We start from the raw sequence: 15,898 nt of genomic DNA on the forward strand, positions 1-15,898 counted from the left end.
TCATCTGAGATACCCAAAGATTGGAAAGCAGCTGCGGTCATCCCCCTCTTCAAAGGGGAGGGACACTCTTGACCCAAACTGCTACAGACCTATATCTATCCTACCCTGCCTTTCTAAGGTCTCCGAAAGCCAAGTTACTAACAAACAGATCACCGACCATTTCGAATCCCACCGTACCTTATCCGCTATGCAATCCGGTTTCAGAGCAGGTCATGGGTGCACCTCAGGCACGCTCAAGGTCCTAAACGATATCATAACCGCCATCAATAAGAAACAATACTGTGCAGCCATATTCATTGACCCGGCTAAGGCTTTCGACTATGTCAATCACCACATCCTTATTGGCAGACTCAACAGCATTGGCTTCTCAAATGCTTGCCTCACCTGGTTCACCAACTACTTCTCAAATAGAGTTCAGTGTGTCAAGTCGGAGGGCCTGTTGTCCGGGCCTCTGGCAGTCTCTATGGGGGTGCCACAGCGTTCAATTCTTGGGCCTACTCTGTTCTCTGTACACACCAATGATGTCGCTCTTGCTGCTGGTGAGTCTCTGATCCACCTCTACGCAAACAAACCATTCTGTACACTTATGGCCGTTCTTGGGACACTGTGTTAACAACCCTCCAGACAAGTTTCAATGCCATACAACTCTCCTTCCGTGGCCTCCAACAGCTCTTAATTACAAGTAAAACTAAATGCATGCTCTTCAACCAATCACTGCCCGCACCTGCCTGCCCATCCAGCATCACTACTCTGGATGGTTCTGACTTAGAATATGTGGACTACTACAAATACCTAGGTGTCTGGTTAGACTGTAAACTCTCCTTCCAGACTCACATCAGATATCTCCAATCCAAAATTAAATCTAGAATTGTCTTCCTATTTCGCAACAAAGCATCCTTCACTCATGCTGCCAAACATACCCTCGTAAAACTGACCATCCTACCGATCCTCGACTTCGGCGATGTCATTTACAAGATAGCCAACACTCCAACACTCTGCTCAGCAAATTGGATGTAGTCTGTCACAGTGCCATCCGTTTTGTCGCCAAAGCCCCATATACTACCCACCACTGCGACCTGTAAGCTCTCGTTGGCTGGCCCTCGCTTCATACTCGTAACCAAACCCACTGGCTCCAGGTCATCTACAAGACTCTGCTAGGTAAAGCCCCACCTTATTTCAGCTCACTGGTCACCATAGCAGCACCCACCTGTCGCACGCGCTCCACCAGGTATATCTCACTGGTCACCCCCCAAAGCCAATTCCTTCTTTGGCCACCTCTCCTTCCAGTTCTCTGCTGCCAATGACTGGAACGAACTACAAAAATCACTGAAACAGGAGACACTAGCTTTAAGCACCAGCTGTCAGAGCAGCTCACAGATCACTGCAACTGTACATAGCCCACCTGCAAATAGCCAAACAACTACCTCAACCCCATAATGTATTTATTTATTTATCTTGCTCTTTTGCACCCCTGTATTTCTTCTTTGCACATTCATCTACTGCACATGTACCATTCCAGTGTTTAATTGCTATATTGTATTTACTTACCTCCCTTATCTCACCTCATTTGCACACATTGTATATAGACTTGTTTTTCTACTATATTATTGATTGTATGTTTGTTTACTCCATGTGTAATTCTATGTTGTTGTATGTGTCAAACTGCTTTGCTTTATCTTGGCCAGGTCGCACTTGTAAATGAGAACTTGTTCTCAACTTGCCTACCTGGTTAAATAAAGGTGAAATAAATATAAATAAATAAATAAAAATGGCTGTGTGTGTGTTCTGCTTTGTCTCCCTCACACACAACCCCATACAAGTGCACACACACAAACACATACAAGTAACCACACAAACACATACACACACACAAACACATGCACACAGATGTGCAAATACCAGCCAGGTCACTCAAGATCCACTGGGAAATTCGACGTCTGTCCAGGTGAGCAGGACATTGGGAGACAACTTCAAAACCAGCCACTAGGGACAAAGCTGTTACAGTGCTTAGCAAAAGTATTCACCCCCTTTGACGTTTTTCCTATTTTGTTGCATTACAACCTGTAACCTGGATTTCATGTAATGGACATACACAAAATAGTTCAAATTGGTGGTGAAAAGAAAAAAAAAAAACTTTTCACAAAATTCAATCAAATAAATAACGGAAGAGTGGAGCGTGCATATGTATTCACCCCCTTTGCTATGAAGCCCCTAAATAAGATCTGGTGCAACCAATTACCTTCAGAAGTCCCATAATTAAATAAAGTCTAACTGTGTGCAATCTAAGTGTCACGTGATCTGTCATTTGATCTCAGTATACCTGTTCTGAAAGGCCCAGAGTCTGCAACACCACTAAGCAAGGGGCTCCACCTAGCAAGCAGCACCATGAAGACCAAGGAGCTCTCCAAACAGGTCAGGGACAAAGTTGTGGAGAAGTACAGATCAGGGTTGGGTTTTTAAAAATATCTGAAACTTTGAACATCCCACAGAGCACCATTAAATCCATTATTAAAAATAGAAAGAATATGGCACCACAACTAACCTGCCAAGAGAGTGCCGCCCACCAAAACTCACGGATCAGGCAAGGAGGGCATTAATCAGAGAGGCAACAAAGAGACCAAAGATAACCCTGAAGGAGCTGCAAAGCTCCACAGCGGAGATTGGAGTATCTGTCCATACACTCCACAGAGCTCCACGGAAGACTGGCCAGATAAAAGTCATTGCTTACAGAAAAAAATAAGCAAATACGTTTGGTATTCGCCAAAAGGCATGTGGGAGGCTCCCCAAACATATGGAAGAAAGTACTCTGGTCAGATGAGACTAAAATTGAGCTTTTTGGCCATCAAGGAAAACGCAATGTCTGGCACAAACCCAACACCTCTGATCATGCTCAAGTTTTCTGTTTTTTTTTGTCTTATTTCTTGTGTTTCACAACAAAAAAATATTTTCCATCTTCAAAGTGGTAGGCATGTTGTGTGAATCACATGATACAAACTCCCTGGGGGCTGTGCTTTGGCAAAGTGGGAGGGGTTATATCTTGTCACAGTGTCTCCCGACACACCCCTGTCTCAGTCTCCAGTATCTATGCTGCAATTGTCTATGTGCCGGTGGCTAGGGTCAGTCTGTTATATCTGGTGTAATTCTCCTGACTTTTCTGGTGTCCTGTGTGAATTTAAGTATTCTCCCTCGAATTCTCTCTTTCTCCCCTCCTGGAGGACCTGAGCCCTAGGACCATGCCACAGGACTACCTGGCCTGATGACTCCTGGCTGTCCTTAGACCAACTGGTCGTGCTGCTGCTCCAGTTTCAACTGTTCTGCCTGCGACTAGGGAACCCTGATCTGTCCACTGGACGTGCTACCTTGTCCCGGACCTGTTGTATTCGACTCTCTGGCTCTCTCTCTCTATCGCACCTGCTGTCTCGACCTCTGAATGCTTAGCTATGAAAAGCCAACTGACATTTACTCCTGAGGTACTGACCTGTTGCACCCTCTACAGCCACTGTGGTTATTATTTGACCCTGCTAGTCTATGAATGTTTGAACATCTTGAAGATGCTTAAGAGGCAGAAGAGGACTGGCTACCCCTCAGAGCCTGGTTCCTCTCTAGGTTTCTTCCTAGGTTTCTGCTGTTTGAGGGAGTTTTTACAAGCTACTGTGCTTCTACATCTGCATTGCTTGCTGTTTGGGGTTTTAGGCTGGGTTTCTGTATAGCACTTTGTGACATCTGCTGATGTAAAAAGGGCTTTATAAATACATTTGATTGATTGATTGAACTTAACCATTGGGAATGATTACCCAAACTTAACCTTTAAAAATGGACATTTCTGAATTCTGCAGTGAGACTGTGAGAGATTGTTGGAAATACACACACACACACAAACACACACACACACACACACACACACACACACACACACACACACACACACACACACACACACACACACACACACACACACACACACACACACACACACACACACACACACACACACACACAACCTTCAACTCCTTTGTCTATTTCCGCTCTCTCTCTATTTCCTCATACACTGAGTATATCAGTATATGAGGCTTTATTTTGGCTTTATTTTTTTGGGACACACACACACACACACACACACAGCATCCCTGGAGAAGAGAAAGGACCTGGGTGGCTTTCGGTAGTGTGTCAGTGTGTGTCACAGTGAAATAGTGGTCCGGCCAGCAGAAGGCTGTTAAAGTGTCAACAGAATGATGTGGCTGAGGGGGTCATTGTCAGGGTAACCAGGGGTGATATAGGGCCATGTGTTAGGACCTGTGGTTAAGATGCAGGACCAGGAAGTGGAAAAAAACAGTGTTCATCATCTAATGCAATGAGTGGCAATAAACAGTATCATGCAGGTCAAAATAACTGGCTGCACCTGTACACATATCTAACACCACTTATTTCTTTAGATAGCAGGACATTCATCAGCCATCTCTAGATGGTCGGAGTCTATAATCATCACCTCAATGGTGCTAGAGAATGTTGTATTACAGTCATAATTAAACTGTCCGGAACTACAATGTGATCACACATAGCTGTTTTCTCAACCCACTCATACATCTGTTTCATGTCAGCTCCTCGTTTTTTTGGATCTATCTGTTGAGAGATTGAGTGTTCGCTCGGGTCCCTGGGGAAGAGGGGCGAGATTTCAAACGAGTCCCCGCACAGCGGGGTGCCAACACACACCCCAACAAAATGGCTAAAAATAAAAGTGTGATGCTTCACTGCAACTTAGTCTAGCTCTAATTGGGTGGATGGTTTTAGGTGAGTGTGTGCGAGTATGATTGTGTGTGTCGCTCCCTTTTCACTCTCCTTTCTTCACCCTTCTCTCTCTCCCTGTTCACTGTCCTTTCTTCACCCTCCTCTCTCTCCCTTTTCACTCTCCTTTCTTCACCCTCCTCTCTCTCCTTTTCGCTCTCCTTTCTTCACCCTCCTCTCTCTTTTCACTCTCCTCTTCACCCTCCTCTCTCTCCCTTTTCACTCTCCTTTCTTCACCCTCCTCTCTCTCCCTGTTCACTCTCCTTTCTTCACCCTCCTCTCTCTCCCTGTTCACTCTCCTTTCTTCACCCTCCTCTCTTCCCTTTTAATTCTCCTTTCTTCACCCTCCTCTCTCTCCCTTTTCACTCTCCTTTCTTCACCCTCCTCTCTCTCCCTGTTCACTCTCCTTTCTTCACCCTCCTCTCTCACTCTCCTTTCTTCACCCTCCTCTCTCTCCCCTGTTCACTCTCCTTTCTTCACCCTCCTCTCTCTCCCTGTTCACTCTCCTTTCTTCACCCTCCCCTCTCTCCCTTTTCACTTCCTTTCTTCACCCTCCTCTCTCTCCCTGTTCACTCTCCTTTCTTCACCCTCCTCCTCTCCCTTTTCACTCTCCTTTCTTCACCCTCCTCTCTCTCCCTGTTCACTCTCTTTTCTTCACCCTCCTTTCTCACTTTTCACTCTCCTTTCTTCACCCTCCTCTCTCTTCCTGTTCACTCTCCTTTCTTCACCCTCCTCTTTCTCCCTTTTCACTCTCCTTTCTTCACCCTCCTCTCTCCCTGTTCACTCTCCTTTCTTCACCCTCCTCTCTCTCCCTGTTCACTCTCCTTTCTTCACCCTCCTCTCTCCCTTTTCACTCTCCTTTCTTCACCCTCCTCTCTCTCCCTTTTCACTCTCCTTTCTTCACCCTCCTCTCTCTCCCTGTTCACTCTCCTTTCTTCACCCTCCTCTCTCTCCCTTTTCACTCTCCTTTCTTCACCCTCCTCTCTCTCCCTGTTCACTCTCCTTTCTTCACCCTCCTCTCTCTCCCTTTTCACTCTCCTTTCTTCACCCTCCTCTCTCCCTGTTCACTCTCCTTTCTTCACCCTCCTCTCTCTCCCTGTTCACTCTCCTTTCTTCACCCTCCTCTCTCCCTGTTCACTCTCCTTTCTTCACCCTCCTCTCTCCCTTTTCACTCTCCTTTCTTCACCCTCCTCTCTCTCCCTGTTCACTCTCCTTTCTTCACCCTCCTCTCTCTCCCTGTTCACTCTCCTTTCTTCACCCTCCTCTCTCTCCCTTTTCACTCTCCTTTCTTCACCCTCCTCTTTCTCCCTTTTCACTCTCCTTTCTTCACCCTCCTCTCTCTCCATGTTCACTCTCCTTTCTTCACCCTCCTCTCTCTCCCTTTTCACTCTCCTTTCTTCACTATCCCTCCTCCTTCATTGATTGTCAATAAGTGATTTACACCTACCATGTCAGGTTTTACACACAACCTCCCTCCTCTGATTGACACCCCCCCCCCACCCTTCCCCTTGCTCTCTCCCCAACTCAGGCTTTTTATTCCTCCGTTTTCAGCTCCTTATCATGCACTGCAGCATATCCAGGATCCCTTATAGATCAAATAGGACACTCAGACAGAACGTGACTGACCTATTATGACCTAGCAGTAGCCTTCAGGAGCGTGTCTCAATAGAATGGCTCCCTCTCCTTTTCTTTTCTCCTTCATCTGGACATAGAAATACAGAAAGACAAGAATAGAATAGGTGAGAAACTCTTATCAGTTTGAACAAATGTTGAGAGACAAGTAGAGAAACCCATTTCCACCTCATTTATGTCATCAGCCGGCATCAGTGACAGGTCACTATCTATCCCCCACTCCGTACCAAGGTCAGTCCTCCTCCTCGGGACGACCTTCCAGCTCCCACCTGCACGGCCCAGAATACCAGCTCTGACACGGACCGCTATACCAGCTCTAAAAGGGCAGGAATACCAATAAATCAGTCTAAACTCCTATCCCCTCTCCGCCTTTACAGATCAGACGGTGAGCCCTCTGACCGCCATGTTTCATTTGTTTCCCAGGTGTTTCCTTTAGCTGTGGATGGCGCAAGATGTGGGGGCTTGTGCTAGTCAGGTATTATGAGAGGAAGGGGCTGATTGGTTAGCGATGGGAGCTAGTATTGGTCAGCAGTAATGGTCAGCTATAGGGGCTTGGACTAAAACTCCTAACTGGTAGTTTTAAAATCTAGTTGTGGTTGGACAATGCAAACATCATACAGTGCATTCCTATTTTCATATCATTCAAGGAAGCATAGGGGTGGCACAAAATGGGAGTGTATTGGCCGACACTGTACGATATGGAAGTATCTTCAACTGGAAATCAGTTGGGAATCAAAACCACTAAAGGTATTACCATATCAAGTGCGTTGAGGAAACCTGACCACTTTTGGGAGGGATGCGTGTGTAGAAACATTGTGTCTGTGTATTTGAAAGAGAAACAGTGGTAATGGGGGGCGGAGCTTTGTATTCATAGATCTGACGGACGCAGATGCACTGAGGGTGATGGTCACAGATGTCTTGCGAGGCTGTATCTGGCACAGCTTGGCAGATATTGTGTCAGTCCAGGAGCGGCCACATACAAACATCTGGAGCCTGATGAAAGCTAATCATTGCGTCTCACAGACACACATGCATGCACACAGACACACACACAGGCACACAAACACACACATACTCACTGACCCTGTAAACGATGCCGGTAATCACAGGAGGGAGCTGGGGGCATATCAGCCATTACCATTGAAACTGGGAAAAGCAGACATTAGAAAAAGTACGTTGCGAAATTAGGTTCTATATATGTGTACAATGAAATGATTGACAGCTACTATAGAAATGGTAATAAAGTCACAAACAATGATGTCTGCCACAGCTGGGTACTTTAATCTCAACCTAAACATGTGTGTGTATCTGTATCTATAGGGGACGGGCTGTTATGGAACTCCATGAATCTTAACGAACTTATACTCTAGCTAACTCTGACAATGTCAGCTCCAACTACCATTTCGCTCATTTGTCTATTTTTAGCTGCCAAAGGTGGGTTGTGAAACGCAGGTTGTAAATTGTGCCAAAGCGAGGTGTTTTTCTCGCCTCCACATGCATGGGTGTGTGCATGTGTGCGTGTGTATGTGAAATATCTCTCTGACACAAAGACACACACACATTGGAAGTTGATTAAGGCAGTGTACTTTGCTGAGCATAAAAAGAGATGACGACGAGAAAGAGAGAGAGAGAGAGAGAGAGAGAGAGAGAGAGAGAGAGGTGGAGAGAAGTGCATAGCGGGGCCACTTAGTGTCAGCCTGGAAATTGACACTGACGCACGCACAAACGCTTGCACGCACACACACACACACACACACACACACACACACACACAAACACAAGCAAACAAGCAAATAAGCACACACTATCACACACACTAACACACACACATATACACACATATACAAACAAACACAGGATCCGTGTGTGTTTTTCCACATCCCGTCTTCTCCTGCGTACTGAGGTCTTTGTTGTTCTTGACAGATGGTGATAATCAGTATTGTCTGTGGGAGACAGAGGTCAGAACATTTATTACCCATACAACACACGTCAACAACGCCCAAACACCAAACCTTACCCTGTGTGTGAGAGAGAGGGAGAGAGAGAGAGAGAGAGAGAGAGAGAGAGAGAGAGAGAGAGAGAGAGTGGGAAATGATGGGTATATTAAAGAAAGAGAAGTCGTGTTCACACCTTGTCTGTTGAGCGTGTGTCCTGTGGGTAGCACTTCAGTTTAAGAAACGTTTGAATGGAACATAGGCCTGCAGGCAGTTGGTTTTCATTTAGGCAACACAAAATGTGCTATCTAGTTCCCTAAAATGGAGTCACATGTAAGTACTTGGGTCATCGTTTTTGTCAGAGAACTGTGTATGTATTCCCAAAGTAAATGTTTAAATTAATGTCACATTTCCTGTGTATGCTTATGTAATATCCACAGGCGTTGATGCAATAACACCAGTATTCATCTCAGTGTCACAGATCCAATGAATAACAAAATGCACTGTGTGTGTTTGTGCGTGAGCACATGCAGGTTCGTGTATATGCATGTGTGTGCTTGTGTATTAGCATGGAGCTCTTTGATAGGCGAACGGACACTGTGACGTTTGTCTGAGAAATGAGGTGCGGTGTGCTTGTTGTATTTACTCACCCCCTCGTGTATTTGTGTGTGTATTTGTGTGCGTATTTGTGCATGCATTTGTGTGTGTATTTGTGTGTGTATTTGTGCGTGTATTTGTGTGTGTATTTGTGTGTGTATTTGAATGTTCAAAAAAGGTGATAGAAGCATGTATTAAGAGAAGATGAAAGAGCGATCCATCATGTGAAGATGTGTAAACAGTCTGAGGCTTCTGCTTAACATCCAGAGACAATGGAAGTGATGAATGTTCTAACAACACTAAGCCCTCCGACCTGCAAAAGACATTCTGCATCTTCCTGAGTCTCTCTGGAGAGCATGTGCTAATGAAACCTCAGAAAACTCCCATAGATTTCCTGCAGTAGACTTATCAAACAGCATAGTTGATCTAGTGTTGGATATTTTTCAGGGTTGGGGGTTGGTTGTGGTCAAGGTTAGGGTTAGGGACTCTAACCCAGAAGCTTATAAGAAATCCCGCTATGCCCTCTGACAAACCATCAAACAGGCGAAGCGTCAATACAGGAGTAAGATTGAAACGTACGACACAGGCACCAACGCTCGTCAGATGTAGCAGGGCTTGCAAACTATTACAGACTACAAAGGGAAGCACAGCAGCGAGCTGCCCAGTGACACGAGCCTACCAGACGAGCTAAATTACTTCGGCTACGGACGGCTTGATCACACAGTCATCTGTCAACAGCCGATGCTCTCATGTATTCTTCAATGCTCGCTTGAGGCAAGTAACACTGAAGAATGCATGAGAGCATCAGCTGTTCTGGACAACTGTGTGATCACGCCGTCCGTAGCCAATGTGAGTAAGACCTTTAAACAGGTCAACATTCACAAGGCCGCAGGGCCAGACGGATTACCAGGACGTGTACTCCAAGCATGCGCTGACCAACTGGCAAGTGTCTTCACTAACATTTTCAACCTGAGTCTGTAATACCAACATGTTTCAAGCAGACCATCATAGTCCCTGTGCCCAAGAACACTAAGGTAACCCTCCTAAATGACTACGACCCGTAGCACTCACATCTGTAGACATGAAGTGCTTTGAAAGGCTGGTCATGGCTCACATCAACACCATTTTCCCAGAAACCTTTAATCCACTCCAATTTGTATACCTCCCCAACAGATCCACAGATGATGCAATCTCTATTGCACTCAACACTGCCCTTTCCCACCTGGACAAAAAGAACACATATGTGAGAATGCTGTTCATTGACAACAGCTCAGCTTTCAACACCATAGTACCCTCAAAGCTCATCACTAAGCTAAAGACCCTGGGACTAAATGCCTCCCTCTGCAACAGGATCCTGGACTATCTGATGTGTTGCCCTCAGGTGTTAAGGGTAGATAACCACACATCCGCCACGCTGATCCTCAACCCTGGGGCCCCTCAGGGGTGCGTGCTCAGTACCCTCCTGTACTCCCTGTTCACCCATGACTGCATGACCAGGCACGACTCCAACACCATCATCAAGTTTGACAAAGACACAACAGTGGTAAGCCTGATCACCAACAACAATGAGACATCCTATAGGGAGGAGGTCATACACCTGGCCATGTGAGGCCAGGACAACAACCTCTCCCTCACTGTCATCAAGACAAAGGAGATGATAGGGGACTATAGGTAAAAAGAGGTCATAGCACACCCCTGTTCTCATCGATGGGGCTCCCCCTCAGGAGACTGAAAAGATTTTGCATGGGTCCTCAGATCATCAAAATGTTCTACAGCTGGACCATCGAGAGCATCCTGACTGGTTGCATTAATGCCTGGTAAGGCAACTGCTTGGCCTCTGACCGCAAGGCACTACAGAGGGTAGTGCGTACAGCCCAGTACATCACTGGGGCAAAGCTTCCTGCCATCCAGGACCTCTATACCAGGCGGTGTCAGAAGACAGCCCTGAAAATTGTCAAAGACTCCAGCCACCCTAGTCATAGACTGTTCTCTCTTCTACCGAATGGCAAGTGGTACGGGAGCGCCAAGTGTAGGTCCAAAAGGCTTCTTAACAGCTTCTACCCCCAAGCCATAAGACTCCTGAACAGCTAATCCAAGGGCTACCCAGACTCCTCTTTTATGCTGCTGTAACTTGCTGTTTATTATCTATGCATAGTAACTCTACCTACATATTACCTCAATTATCTTGACTTATCGTTGCCCAATGGTACACACTGACTATGTACCAGTACCCCCTGTATATAGCCTCGCTATTGTTATTTTACCTGGAATGTTTTTCCAACAGTCTTGAAGGAGTTCCCACATATGCTGATCACTTGTTAGCTGCTTTTACATCACTCTGCGGTCCAACTCGTCCCAAACCATCTCAATTGGGTTGAGGTTGGGTGATTGTGGAGGCCAAGTCATCTGATGCAGCACTCCATCACTCTCCTTCTTGGTCAAATATCCCTTACAACTCATAGAGATGTGTAGGGTCATTATCCTGTTGAATAACAAATGATACATGATCATCTCCTTTGTTTTGTTGACGTTGAGTGAGAGGTTGTTTTCCTGACACTACCCTCACTTCCTCCCTGTGTTTGTCTTGTCATTGTTGGTAGTCAAGCCCACTACTGTTGTGTCGTCTGCAAACTTGATGATTGAGTTGGAGGCGTGCATGGCCATGCAGTCGTGGGTGAACAGGGAGTACAGGAGGGGGCTGAACATGCACCCGTGTGGGGCCCCAGTGTTGAGGGTCTGTGCAGTGGAGATGTTGTTTCCTACTTTACCAACCTGGGGGCAGCCCGTCAGAAGGTCCAGGACAGAATTGCACAGGTTGAGACCCAGGGCCTCCAGCTTGATGATGAGCTTAGAGGGTGCTATGGTGTTGAATGCTGAGCTATAGTCAATGAACAGCATTCTTACATAGGTATTCCTTTTTCCCAGATGGGTTAGGGCAGTGTGCAGTGTGATGGCAATTGCGTCATCTGTGGACCTGTTGGGGTGGTATGGAAACTGAAGTGGGTCTAGGGTGGCCGGTAAGCTGTAGGTGATCTGATCCTTGACTAGTCTCTCAAAGAATTTCATGATGACAGAAGTGAGTGCTACGGGCAGTAGTCATTTAGTTCAGTTATCTTTACCTTCTTGGGTACAGGAACAATGGTAGTCATCTTGAAGCATGTGGGGACAACAGTCTGGGATAGATAGCGATTGAATATGCCCTTAAGCACACCAGCCAGCTGGTCTGCACATGCTTTGAGGATGCGGCTAGGGATGCCGTCTGGGCCAGCAGCCTTGCGAGGGTTAAAACCTGTTAAAGATAGGGCGCACGCTCCTTCGAGTTTTGGCGGGGCTGAAACCTCCGGGTCACGCGAAAATACATGTACTTTCATGCGCGCGTCGGGTCCGGAGCTCTCTTTCTTCCAGGATTGACCAAACAATGTAGGTTTGTCTGTTCGAGCTAGGGATTGTTTTGCACGTTTAGAATATGCTAAAGTTTGATTCTGCACTTAGTTTGACCAGTTTAGTCGACATATAATATATAATTTTGAAGTTTAGATGCGCATCCACTAGAATTTTGGCTGCATTTCAACCGGAATTTGTCGTGTTTGATAACCTAAAGACACAGACTTGAAAACCAAACGCAGTTTTTGGTAAGTATAACTCCTTCCACGTCTTCTGATCGAAGAACATCAAAGGTAAGGGAATATGTATGTGTTAATTATGGGTTTCTGTGGACTCCGAGATAGAGGAGACATAATGCTAATTTCTGAGCGTCGTCTCATATTATAGCCTAGTGAACGAATTCTGTAACGTTAAAAATAAATGTAACACAGCGGTTGCATTAAGAAGAAGTGTATCTTTCTAACTATATGTAGAACATGTATATTTAGTCAAAGTTTATGATGTGTATTGCTTGTTATCTGACGTTATCTGCCAGGGCTATCATCATTTCTCAGGACATTTGAGTAGCATTTTTTGAACATGGCGTCATTGTAAACAGAGATTTCTGGATATAAATTGCATATTATTGAAAAAAACATAAATGTACTGTGTAACATGTCCTATTACTGTCATCTGATGAAGATTTTCAAAAGGTTAGTGAATTATTTTTCTTTTAATCCTGCGGTTGTTGATTGCATATTTTGTTCAACTTGGCTATTCAAATTAGCTGTGTCTTTGGTGGTGGTTTGACATAAATATGTGCTATGTTTTTGCCGTAAAACATTTTAGAAATCTGACTTGCTGGCTAGATGAACAAGGTGTTTATCTTTCATTTGAGCTATTGGACTTGTTAATGTGTGGAGGTTAAATATTTCTAAGAATATTTTTGCATTCCGTGCGCCACCGTTCCAGCTGAACGTGGGAGGGGTCGTTCCCAAAAGGGAACCCTATCCCGTCAACAGGTTTTAACATGTTTAAATGTTTTACTCACGTCACACGTTTAATAGTTTTATTTACATCGGCCATGGAGAAGGAGAGATAGGATGCAGTCCTTGTCAGCGGGCTGCGACGGTGGCACTGTATTATCCTCAAAGCGGGGCAAAAAAGGTGTTTAGTTTGTCTGGAAGTGTAACGTCAGTGTCCGTGACGTGGCTGGATTTCTTTTTGTAGTCCGTGATTTCCTGTAGACTCTGCCGCATACGTCTCGTGTTTCAGCCGTTGAATTGCGACTCCAACCTGTCCCTGTACTGGCGTTTAGCTTTTTTGATTGCCTTGCGGAGGTATAGGTACATGGTTTATATTCAGAGATATTCCCTGACCTCTTTCCTTGGTTAAATGCGCTTTCAGTTTTGCGCAAATGCCACCATCCATCCACAGTTTCTGGTTAAGGTAGGTTTCAATAGTCACAGCGGGTACAACATCTCCAATGCACTTCTTTATAAACGCATTCACCGAGTCAGCGTATAGGTCGATGTTGTTCTCTGAGGCTGACCAGAACATATTCCAGTCTGTGTGATCAAAACATTCTTGAAGCGTGGCTTTCGATTGGTCTGACTAGCGTTGAATGGTTCTCGTGACTAGTACATTCTGTTTGAATTTCTGCCTACAAGATGGAAGGATTTTGATGGTGTCGTGGCCGGATTTGCCAAACACACACCAATGACATGAGCACACACCAATGATATGAGCACACACCAATTACATGATCACACACCAATGACATGAGCACACACCTCTCCTCAGCAAGCATCAACGCAGACTCATAACACATTCGTTAGAAAACAGTCAAACTTAAGTATTATTAATCAAGTACATTCCAAAAGACCACTGGCTAATATCAAAATGACATGATATCAACATTATGGCTCGATTGCAGCAAACAGGAAGAACTTAACATGCTCCTGCAGAAGGCAGAACTTAATGCACTTGATTGCATCGAAAAACCCACAAGGATAAACCAGCAGATCAGTTGATCTCTCGTTGTTACCGTGTCAAGTCATTATGATACCAGACATCTGTTCTAGATCCTCTGCTCCTGCCCCCAATAAAATATCAACCTATCAGGAGCATTGGAAAAGAAACCGTAAGGCTTATTTGAGTATAAGAATATACTCACAGAACACACTCAACAGACAAGGCTTGAACACAGCTTCTCTTGTTTTAATATACCCATACTTTCTCTCCTTTGTCTATATGACCCTCTCTCTCTCCATTTCTCTCTCTCTCTTCTTGCTCTCTCACTCTTCTCTCTCTCTCTGTGTCTTTTTCTCTCTCTCACTCTTTTTGGGCTATATCCCATTACAGGGGCTGAATCACTGGCTTACTGGGGCTCTTTCATACTGTCCCTGGGAGGGGTGCGTCACCTGAGTGGGTTGAGTCACTGATGTGATCATCCTGTCTGGGTTGGCGCCCCCCCTTGGGTTGTGCCGTGGCGGAGATGTTTGTGGGCTATACTCAGCCTTGTCTCAGGATGGTAAATTGGTGGTTGAAGATATCCCTCTAGTGGTGTGGGGGCTGTGCTTTGGCAAAGTGGATGGGGTTATATCCTTCCTGTTTGGCCCTGTCCGGGGGTGTCCATGCTGGTCATTTATGAACATTTGAACATCTTGGCCATGTTCTGTTATAATCTCCACCCGGCAGAGCCAGAAGAGGACTGGCCACCCCACATAGCCTGGTTCCTCTCTAGGTTTCCTCTCTAGTTTTTCCTAGCCACCGTGCTTCTACACCTGCATTGCTTGTTGTTTGGGGTTTTAGGCTGGGTTTCTGTACAGCACTTTGAGATATCAGCCGATGTACGAAGGGCTGTATAAATAAATTTGATTTGATTTGATCACCCTTCATTGTTATTCAGTGAAAGAGACCTGTCCTTGTCGATTGTTGTATTGTCACCGGGGAGCGAGGTTGAGAGGAGGACAGGGAAAGGATGATGTTTTCATTGGTAATCGCAGACAAAGCAGCAAGGCCAGTAGGTGTTCATTTTGCACACACAAGACACTCTCCCTCTCCCAAATCCCGACATGCATGAGCACATGGCCACATACATTCATTATTTTGGACATTATGTTGTCTTTGATCTAAACGCTAAGGCCTCACACACATGGCCTCCTGAGACTGTTAAAAGTCACACGTGACATATGTGTCAGTGAATGCTCAGTACTCTATGAGCAACAGTATGGAGGGGGAGAGACAGCGAAGCTAAAGTGATGCTTGGATTACAGTAATGGTGCTTTTTTGGGGAATATTTTATTTTTGCATTTTCCAATTAAGAACATTCAAAACAAAAGTGAAAAGATATTTGACAGCAATAGGACAAAGTGACAGTAACAGAGGAGCGTAACAAAAAAACAATATAATTATATATACAAACATACAATAAAAAAAATTATAATGAGACATTGTAATGGTGCTTTAATGTCACCAACAGAGCATGAACGCTAAGTGGGCCGTGGTCAGAGCACACCATTCATGTAAATTCATTGTGTGTTGCATCACATTGCCTTACTCAAGGACCACAGTGTGTGTGATGGTGT

The sequence above is a fragment of the Oncorhynchus tshawytscha genome, linkage group LG33, assembly GCF_018296145.1.
Source record: "Oncorhynchus tshawytscha isolate Ot180627B linkage group LG33, Otsh_v2.0, whole genome shotgun sequence".
In the NCBI taxonomy this organism is placed as follows: Eukaryota; Metazoa; Chordata; class Actinopteri; order Salmoniformes; family Salmonidae; genus Oncorhynchus; species Oncorhynchus tshawytscha.